The following is a 10,769-nucleotide window of genomic DNA, read 5'->3' as shown; positions in this document are numbered from 1 at the left end:
ACAAAACTCACAAATCTCCATAATAACTAATCAATCAACTCCCCATGAGATATAAATGCAACATGGGAGCAAAAATCGCCATAATATAAAGACTTTAAATATGCGAATTGATTCTTTTCTTCTTTTCTTCTCGGGCTTCAGTCGATCGACCAATGTTGCCAGTCGATCGACTGCTTCTACAGTACATCACTCTTTTTTTTTTCTTCTTTTTCGAATCATTTTTCTTTCTTCTTCTTTTTTTTTCTTTGTTTCTTTCTTTCCTTCCTTTTTCATCTTCCCATCAACATCTCAAAAGAGCATATGCCACCAAAAACAAAGTAACAATCCCAACAACTAAACTACTAGCTTGACAAAGGCAGGCTATGTGTAGGATGTAGTAACGGGACAAAAAGGCTATTTTTGGCAGTGTGGGGCTTATGGGAAAAATGAATACAGGGAAACCTCTACCACATGTGTCAACAAACCACAAACCGAATGCATACAGGTATTAAGCAGATTAAGTTCATATTCATGCAAATTTATGTAACATGTCTCATAAGGAGTACTACTCACAATCCTAGATAAACTGGTCATAGATGTCACCAGTTATAGGCTCTAATCCTCAGAAAATGATGTAGTTTGCCAAAAATCTAAGTCAAGTCTCAAGATTCAGCGAATAAATTAACGAAAACTCGTAGACTATGCATATATGATTCTGCTAATAACATGTCAATTAGCAAGGCTTAGGCAAAAACAGCTGCAAATGCAATGTCATCATTGAAATACTACCGTTCCGACTCGACCTACATGCTAAAATAAACGTGCAATTTTTGAATTTTTGAAATTTTTCAATTTTTTTTCAATTTTTTAATTTATCTGTATATATAGATAAATTAGAAAAACAATGCAAAACTAAAATGTAAACGTGAATGCAAGCAAATAAAATGCAACGCAAAACCCTTCCCCAAACCAAATCGCACAATGTCCCCATTGTGCAAAATCATATAATGAACGAAAAGAGAAACGGGAATTTGCGAGAAAATAAGGAAATACGACATGAAGTGAGACTCGGGAACTCACAGGATTTTAAGCGCAGCAAAAAGGAAACCTCCCCAAACCAGCGTGAGCTAGGAGGTTTCAGTAGCCAGCAGTGCTACCAATAAGTACCTGAAAAAACAAACAAAGTACCACGCATAAAACCGAGAAAACAAAATTGGGACGGTAAAATTATGTGCAAAGTTAGAAACGGAAGAAATCAGAAATTAAGCGGAGAGTAAAGTGAAAGGTATACTCCCTTGACTCCGCAAATCGATCAAACACAGCAGGGGAATGATCGAAAACAGGTACATCAGCTCTGGGTGGTCGATCGACCACATCACTCAGTCGATCGACCAAGGTGAATAGCAACAGGAGCTTCTATAATTCGCAGCCCAGTCGATCGACCAAAGGAGGCAGTCGATCGACTGGAAAGCCAGCTGTAACTTCTGATTTCGTCTAATTAGCTCACTAAATTGAGCTATCAAGGTCTATAGACCTGCAAATGCACATAATACCGCGCCCAAAATTGCGCATAACCCAAAGCAATAGTCTAAAGTATATAAAATCCTAAGCAAACTTAAAAGAGCGAAGTCTCGCGCACACGAAAAAACGGTAAATAGTCTTAAAAAACAATAAAATGTTTGGTTTGTAAAACATTCGATAAACTAGTAGTTGATCAAGAACGGCCACGGGATGGCCCACTTGGTCGGCTTCTGGCTACTAGAGGTAGCCTCAATAGTGCTCATCTTCTCAGCTGCACTCTTCTCAACTCCGACATCCGCAGAACTCAACGGATCAACAACTTCATCATCCTCTCAAGCAATGACCTCTTCCGGCTCATCAAAGTCCAAGTCGGACTCCTTCACTTTGACTGGCTCATCTTCAAGCTCCTCATCAATGCCATAGCTAAGACATCCTAATCCACCCCTTGAAACGATTGGCTCCGTCACAGCTGAAGCAATATGCGGCTCTTCCTTCCCCAAACCAACTCTTGAAATGTCAGAAATAGACAAATCTTCCTCCAAATTGCTCCCAATCTGGGACGGAGGTGTCATAACAGGAATAGGTGTAGAGACAGGCATATCAGAAAGCACAAAATATGATTTCTTTTCAGAAACCGTATTACAAGTTATTGGCCACATGGGGGCTTTCTTCTTAGCTGTCTGGGCAAAGACAATGGAATGCTTCCCTACTTTAAAGGTCAAAGTTCCTGAACCTACATCGATAACTGCACCAGCAGTGTGCAGAAATGGTCTACCTAGTATGATAGGTATGTGGGCATCCTCAGGCATATCTAGTACAACGAAGTCAACAGGGAAGAAAAACTTTCCTATTTGCACAGGAATGTCCTCTAAGACTCCTATTGGCTAGACCGCAGATCGGTCAGCCATCTGTACTATCATATCGGTGACTGCAAACCTAGTCAATTTCAATTTCCTAGCTAGACTCAAAGGCATAACGCTAATGCTAGCTCCTAGGTCACATAATGCCTTCTCAATTGAGAAGGTACCAATATTACAAGGAACGGAGAACCTACCTGGGTCAGCTAATTTATGTGGTGCAGTATGGGTCAAATAAGAGCAAGACTCTTCAGTTAGTGCGACAGTATGCACAGTTTCAAGTGACTTCTTTTTGGACATAAGTTGTTTCATGAATTTCGTGTAAGCAGGCACTTGGTTAACTAAATCGAGGAAAGGAACTTGTACATTTAAGCTACGAATAACCTTTTCAAACTTATTAAATGATACCCGTTCCTTCGTCGGCACCAATCTCTCCGGATAAGGGGCTGTAAGAAGTAGCTTAGCCCTCTCCTCTAAATCTCGCACGCCGGTATCCGTGGACTTAGGCTGAAAGTCCAGAACCTTCTCCTTGTTGAAGCTTGACCCCTCTTCAGACCGTCTCAAATGTGAACCATTAATCGTTGTCGGGTCATATTTGGGGACCGGGACTGACCCATCAGCATTTGGGTCTTGCCCCAATGTTTTCGGGGCAGTCGTACCCCGAAACAAGTGGTCCCTTAGGTTATCGAGCATTGGAGGACGAAATTGTGCATTATCAGCAACGGTTCCAGTCGATCGACCAGGTTGGTCAGTCGATCGACTGACTTCAACAGTACCAGAAGCTCCTGTAAGTCGCGGACTGGTCGATCGACTGGGTATATCAGTCGATCGACTGATATACCTGGTAGACGCCTTTTTCTTGCTATTATTCGTTACAGCTTTGTTCTTGCTTGGTTCCGCCTCACCTTTTTCAGGGACATCCTCGACCATGGCAGGCCCCTCCAGGGTGGACTCACTCCTCAAAGTAATGGCATTAAGAGTCTCCTTTTGATCAGTTTGAGTCGGTAAATGTCCCGGAGCTCGAGTTGTATTCTTGCTAGCCAATTGAGAAATTTGGCTCTCTAACATCTTCATCCCGGCCTCTCTAGCTTGAGACTCCTTTAGCAACAAATTCTTCAACTCAGCAAGATCGGAATTTTGGGACTGCTGCTGCTGCTGTGGGATATATGGAGGCTTTTGGAACTGTTGTTGCTTATGAGGGGGCACATAATTCTGCTGCTGCTGCTGCTGTGGAGGTTGAGTCGGATTCAGAACATTTTGGCTACTCCACCTCAAGTTTGGATGGACATTCGGCTCATAGTAATTGTTTATCTGCCTATAATGTTGAAAGGCAGCACAAGACTCAAAGGGACTGGGACAATTGTCTGAGACATGTCCCTCAGCTCCACATCTTTTACAGACGAAAGGATCATCTGAAACAGCTTTTACATGATAAATGCCTCCTTTTGAAGCTCCCCCCAACTCGTACTTATCAAACCTCGCCGTGAGAGCCTCTAATGCAGCTACAGAAGGAGATTTAGCAGCTCTCCTTTGATTTCCCCTGGAATTCCCATACTCAGCTTTGTGGGTGGCCAAGTCATCAATGATCTTCTACCCCTTAGTCTCTCCCATGTTCTCCTGGAATCTGCCACTAGCTGTAGCATCCAGGATAGCTCTCTGATCGTCGTACAGCCCATTGTAAAACTGATTACATAGACTCCACTTCTCAAACCCATGATGCGGAATGGTTCGCACCAGCTTCTTGAAACGGACCCATGCCTCATGAAAGTTCTCATCAGGACCCTGTTTAAAGCTCGTGATCTGAGCTCTAATGGCATTGGTCTTCGAAGCAGAGAAGTATTTCTTGTAGAATGCCAAGGCCAAAGAATTCCAGCCGGTGATCCCATTAGCAGCTCGGTCCAGGTCTCTGTACCACTCCCTTGCAGCGTCACAAAGAGAGAATATAAACATGGTTTCCTTCACCTGGTCCTGGGTCACACCGGTCGGCGGGGGTATAAAGCAGCAATAATCAATAAATATCTCCATATGCTTGGTCGCATCTTCATTTGCAGCCTCCCGAATTGGTTCCTCTCAACCAAGTTGATATAAGAAGGCTTCGGTTCGAATTTTCTATCAGCTCCTGGTAATTCGAACCCCTTATATAGATTTGCAGCTGTCGGTTCAGAGTGACTTGCTATACTCGCTTCTTCAGCCATGACTGGAAAATCTGGAGAAGTGACGGTCTCGACTGAAGACGTAGAAGCAGGAGATGCAGGTGGATCTTCTACGAACAGCTCGTTCTCGTAGTAACTAGACAGAGTACTCAGCTCTTCCTCTGTCGGCAATATCCTAGATGATCGTCTCAACTCGCGCAAAGTCTTCTCAATCTCAGGATTGAACGGTACTAATTCACCACCCTGTGACCTGCGCATAAGAGGAAACTACAAAAAGAAAATGAGAATAGTTTAAGGAACGAATGTCCCTTAAACTAAGAAATAGACTAAAATAAACAACTAAAAATTAGAACAATTGCCTCCCCGGCAAGGGCGCCAAAATTTGATGCCTGTCGTTGTGAGCACCAAGGATAAAATTTATAATTTCCAACTACAACTATAGATAGCGGCAGTCGGGTTGAACCACAGAGAGGCAGATGTAATTTCTAGCTGTCTTAATTTCGGTCTTAAGGTAACAGAGTGTAGGGGTTGTTTTGAGTTGATCTATAGCTAAAGGCAATGAAAGACAATAAACTAAATAACGGATGAAAACAGATATTAAAAAGGGTGCAAGGATGGTCGGTTCACTATAGTTTCGGCGGCAGCAAACTAGGTAGGTCTAAAACAATCACGTGAGACGGGAAGATAAGAGGTCCTCTCGGTCCACTCTCACAAGTAGCATCTTTCGATCTCGCTACAGGTCCCTAATACCACTAAAACTGACTTTCGTCCTGAAAAGTGACTAAAAGGTCTAAATTAATCTATCTTTCGATCTAATTAATCTAGTCGTCTTAATTAAGCAGGCTATATCCCTTCCCTATCTTTCGATCTTTATTGGGTCGGTCAAATCCTAGGTATTCAACTAGTCGCGTGCACTCGATTCGTCAAACATAACAATTAAAACAATTAAGACGAAGCAATCTCAGCGTGGCCAATCGATCGACCAGGGAACCTAGTCAATCGACCGGCGTGCGATTTAGGTCGTACCAATTTTACGCAGCCTATCCTACAGATTCCCTACATCCTAGCACGAATGATTTAGCTACTCATGGTATTGATAAAAACAACAATAATAATAACGAAATAAACTATTGAATTCATGCTTGCAACGATTAAATAAGCAAATAACATAAACGATAATTGGCCTTGGGATACTAACTAGCAATTCTATGTCTATAAATGCAAATGAAGTAATAAACTGGAATAAGAACATAATAGTACCAGACGGAATTTCAGAAGGAAGATCAAACCAAATGCGATTGTAAATTGTACGAAACAATATCCCGAACCCTAATTTTGATATTCTAAAACTAATAAAAAACTTAATGAAAACTGAATGTATAAAACTGGATAAAAGCTCGATCATTATTCTGAAAACCTAGCTTACGTTATACAGAATACAACGTAGTTCTTATTCCAAAACCTAATGTATCATGGGCTTCAAGTTTCTCGATCTTTTAATTCACGTCTGAAGTAGCGGTTTGGTCGATCGACCACAGTGACCGGTCGATCGACTGAGCTGCTATGTACAGTAGCCTCTGCTTATCGTGTGTTGGTCGATCGACTAATGAGACCAGTCAATCGACTGCTTTAGCTGGTACTTGACTTCTAATTTCTCGTGGATTTGTCTTTCGGGCCTCGAAATGCGCACCAAGCTCATTCCTTGAGTAAACACTTCACGTCAAATGCAATGCAGGATACTCGGGGACGGATTTAGCTCAACATCTACTCATTTCCGCATAAATCTGCAATATTACATAAAAATACGAAAGTAGACGAAATGGGGCAAATAGTATCATAAACTACATAAATGAGCTCTGAAATGCGTGTAAAATGAGGTGTAAAAGATCATATAAATGACACGCATCAAAGTTTTAAAGGTGTGTAATAATTTAACACCGTCTCATCAGTACAATATATTCATATTGTATAAGTGTAAGTGGCCAAAAGTCCACGTCTATGAATATATGAATCGCTGTTCAATTTAAAGCGGTCTTTATGAAAGACAAATTTATTTGCGAATTGATTCTTGTTCACCTGAAGTTGTATAGTATAATGAGATATGAAATTCGGTCCAGTCCTTGAAGTGAATGTGACATCTCATAAAACTCTACTAGTAATAGAGATCGAGAACATGACATTATGATAGACATTATTTAGCGGCCTGAATTGAGCCTAATAATGTGGCATTTGATGAGCCAAGTAAAAAAGCTTTAATTGAGCTTAATAAAGGGGTTTCATTGAGCCAAATTCGTTCATTGAAAGAAATGACAATATCTCATAAAAGTAATATGAGACTCATATACACTGGAAAATTCTACGTAGTATATGAGAAAGAAAAAATGTTGACGGGTTAAAATTTTGATATTCACCCTATAACCTGAAGTTCATAGTATTTGTAAATATTAAAATTATGTGGCTTTATTGAGCGAAACATTATAGTTTTATAAGTTTTAATTTGGCATGTACTATGCATCTAATATGTTAAATTTTTGTTTTGCAATTATTAATTGTGTTTTGTCATATATCCTTGCCAATATTAGTAATCAGTGATTTTATACACACATTCAATCATATGTTACAAATATAAGAAGCTGCTAATTTGTTTCCAATACCAATTCTGAATACTTGATATAGACAAAACCCACATGTTTACGTATTTGTTTACTACTCCTTATATCATTATGCTCATTGCTTACACTAAAATTCTCGTATAGTCGGATATTTTGTTCAACGTATTACTAAATTGCGAGCCATGAAATTAGTTTGAGATACATTTTCTTTTAGGATAAGATAATATTTCTTTGGTTGGATGGTAATGAAGTAATAGATAAAGTATAATTTGTGTATCTCCATCTCAATTAGCATTGGGAATTAGCTTGGTTCTCCATGTATTTATATTTATTAGAGTATTTACATATCATAAATCATACGAAAATAATCAGTTTGTAATAGTTTGAATCATGACTAAGATTGAATCTGAAGAATATCATAAATCTGATATGCATTTTCTATGCTTTGTTAAATTTTTTGGATGTTGGTTATTGTGCAATATATGTTGTTAATATAAGTGATTACTAAGGTAGGCATAATTATTGAGATATGAGTCATATTATGGTAATGGTTGTTAAACGTTATTAATATATGAGATATTGTAATCATGAGTCTCGTCCCATTGGTTAACGGTCTTGCTTATATATATGAGACACTTATTGTGTCCTATGTCACATCATTTTCTGGCTGGAAATATTATGAAAGATTGCCCTGGATTGTGGGCAACTAACAACGTTAACATGAAATGATTCAAATGTGACAATAAAGGCCATCCGGGTTCTTATTATACCCGTTTTGATAAACCTAAAGTTTATCCTAAGGAAATTATAAGTGCTGAAACTCTCTCGTGTAAATTTATTAAAGGCAAGACATTACACGAAGACTGAATATATTTGATATTGGAGATCACAGTATGATTATTATATGGAATCGTTAGTCTCCAAATTGGGCATTGTGATTCAGCACATTGAAAAACCAACTGCATAAGACAACTAAGGTGGATATAATGATTTATTGCCTATTAAATCTATCTGGTATAGATAGTTTTTACCACCTTAGGGGGAGAATATATGATAAGGAAAAGCCGGTAAAAACAAACAAGTATATTATCCCCAACTGGACCTGAAGTTCAGTGGTTTGTTTTCAATATGAAATGCATCAAATAAGAGGTTCATGGAATTAGAAATGATGGTATTCATTTGGTTATGAAGATGTATTATGATACCACTTTCATCACCTTACCAAAATATGTTTATACATTAAAATTTATGATTTAATTATAGACAGATTAGCCCTATATGTGGTATAGCGAGCTATAAATTAGTCATAGAAAATATATGTAATGAAAATTAGATTCTTGCCAAATTGAACATAGCCACTCGTGGAATGTAGTGTGAGAGTCATATCGGTTCACATATTTCAAGTAATAAGAAAACGACAAGCATGAGCAGTTGGTACTCCTATGGAGTAAAGAAATTTGGATGTCCCGGAAGTGACATAGATATCTGAATGATAATAGATGACCTATATAAAAAATCAGGGAAGTTAGCACAAGTTGAGGGAGCAAGTCAACGATATAAATGGATTAAGAATAGCAAGTTGTTGCGGTGTGTTATGGGAAGTCCGAAAACAAAGCAAAAGGTGAAGGTCTTATATAGAGTGATTAGTCTCATTTGAGACTAAGCCGGGGGGAATCAACACATTTTCACCAAGAATTTCCATAATAATCACGAAAATCCCACAAAAAATACACTACAAACAAAACTCTCTATAAAACCTTCTCTAAAAATCTCTCCTAAGAGAAAAAATAAGAGAAAAAGAAAAGACATTCATCTCTATACAAAATCTCTCCTAAGAGAAAACTAGAGAAAAAGAAAGAACTATTCTTCAATCCGACGTCAAGCATCAATTGCAGTCAATTGAAGAGAAGCAAGTCAAATTCATCAAAAAAGAATCAAGTTTTCAAATCAAGACTCTCCTATTCATTCAAAGTGCGGAAATCGAATCAGTAGAATAACTAGTAGATTGTACCCTAAATCCTTTGATTTAATAAACTTATTATTTTGTTGCATATATTTGTGTTTTATCACTTATTGCAGATTTAACGCAAATTTTTTGTTACAAATTTGGCACGCTCGGTGGGACATCTCTACTACTCATCTCTTTTTCCGCATAATCAAGTTTCAGGACAATCGTTTCAATGGCCTTCAGAAAAATCTCTGACATGTCGAAGAGGATGACAGCCAGAACTGATGGTGAAAGCTCAACCCGTCTCGGTGGGTCTCTCGACAGATCGCCCATTGGTTTTTCTACAAGGAGCAGGACGAGATCCATCCTCATCCGTACTGCTGCAGCGAGACTCTGTTATGCAATTGTACCTACGAGGCCCCACAAATCTAACGTCACCATCAATGCTGATAAGGAATCATATGGTGCCGGCGACTCTAGTCGATATGAATGTTCCGTGTCCGGTTCATTTTCTCACGTCTAAGTCAAGGACCCTCAATTTGTCTCGTCAACATTTCGGGAGAAGGTGTGCGACAATTTTGAGAAGATGACTGTTCACACTAATCCTTTGTTCAAGCCGTTTACCATCGAGGATAGCCACAGTAGCAATGGTTCGTCTCCATCGTTACCACAAAGTCGTAATCAAGAGATGTCAAGCCAGCAGTCTTACTTTATGGTGGCGCCCGTCATGGTCGTTGTGTGCGACAACATGGAGGAACAACTCAGCAAAATGAAAGCTATTCTCGAAGACTTCTAGAAGGAAAACGAAGAGAAAACCAAGCAGATTGTCGCCTTGACGAAAAAGTTGGAGAAGCGGTCTGGTTCGTAATTTCATAATGAAGATAGCGATTACGCCAGCGAGAACAATGATGATCGTGACAAGGATAAGTCGTTTACTGCTAAAGACGTCCAAAATATGATCGCGGAGGCCTTCAAAAGACATTTCAATGGAAACTTTCACTCCATTGACAAACACCGTTACGTCAAGCCATATAGTAAGAGGATTGATTATTTGAGGATTCCTATTGGCTACCAACAACCAAAGTTTTAGCAGTTTGATGGAAAGGGAAATCCCAAGCAACATATCGCCCACTTCATTGAAACTTGTAACACTGCCGGTACTGATGACGATCTCCTTGTCAAGCAGTTCGTCCGATCTCTGAAAGGGACTGCTTTTGATTGGTACACGGATCTAAGCGTAGAGTCAATCGACAGTTGGGACCATATGGAAAAAGAGTTCCTTAATCGCTTCTATAGTACCAGGTGTATTGTAAGCATGACGGAACTCACTAACACGAAGCAATGGAAGGACGAACCCGTTATCGACTACATAAGTAGGTTGCGATCGTTAAGCCTCGAGTGCAAAGATCGTTTGTCGGAGACTTCTGCTATTGAAATGTGCATCCAGGGAATGAATCTGGAGCTAGTCTACATCCTCCAAGGCAACAAGCCAATAACTTCCAAGATTTAGCACTCAAGCTCACGACATGGAGATTACTATCGCTAGCCATGGAGGACGGCTTTTTACCCATTCCGAACCAAAAACGGAGAAAAACGAGTTTAAGAAAAATGACAAGGCATCCAGTAGCACTTCAAGGGAGGTTATGACAATTTTTACTTCCAATCCGGTGAAAATATAGGCGCGACCTAAAATAGACAG

The 10,769-nt window shown here is 39.4% G+C and overlaps 1 non-coding gene across 1 annotated transcript; it reads left to right on the top strand.

Moving 5' to 3' along the window:
• The first annotated feature begins 4,065 nt into the window (after positions 1–4,065).
• On the top strand, positions 4,066–4,172 carry LOC141609746 (small nucleolar RNA R71). The gene has a single exon (XR_012527660.1). It is a non-coding gene; the product is annotated as a small nucleolar RNA R71 (small nucleolar RNA).
• The last annotated feature ends 6,597 nt before the right edge of the window (positions 4,173–10,769 follow it).

Source organism: Silene latifolia, chromosome 10 (genome assembly GCF_048544455.1).
Source record: "Silene latifolia isolate original U9 population chromosome 10, ASM4854445v1, whole genome shotgun sequence".
Taxonomy (NCBI): Eukaryota; Viridiplantae; Streptophyta; class Magnoliopsida; order Caryophyllales; family Caryophyllaceae; genus Silene; species Silene latifolia.
The sequence above is the reverse complement of the archived record's forward strand: the minus strand, read 5'-3'. Positions and strand labels throughout refer to the sequence as shown.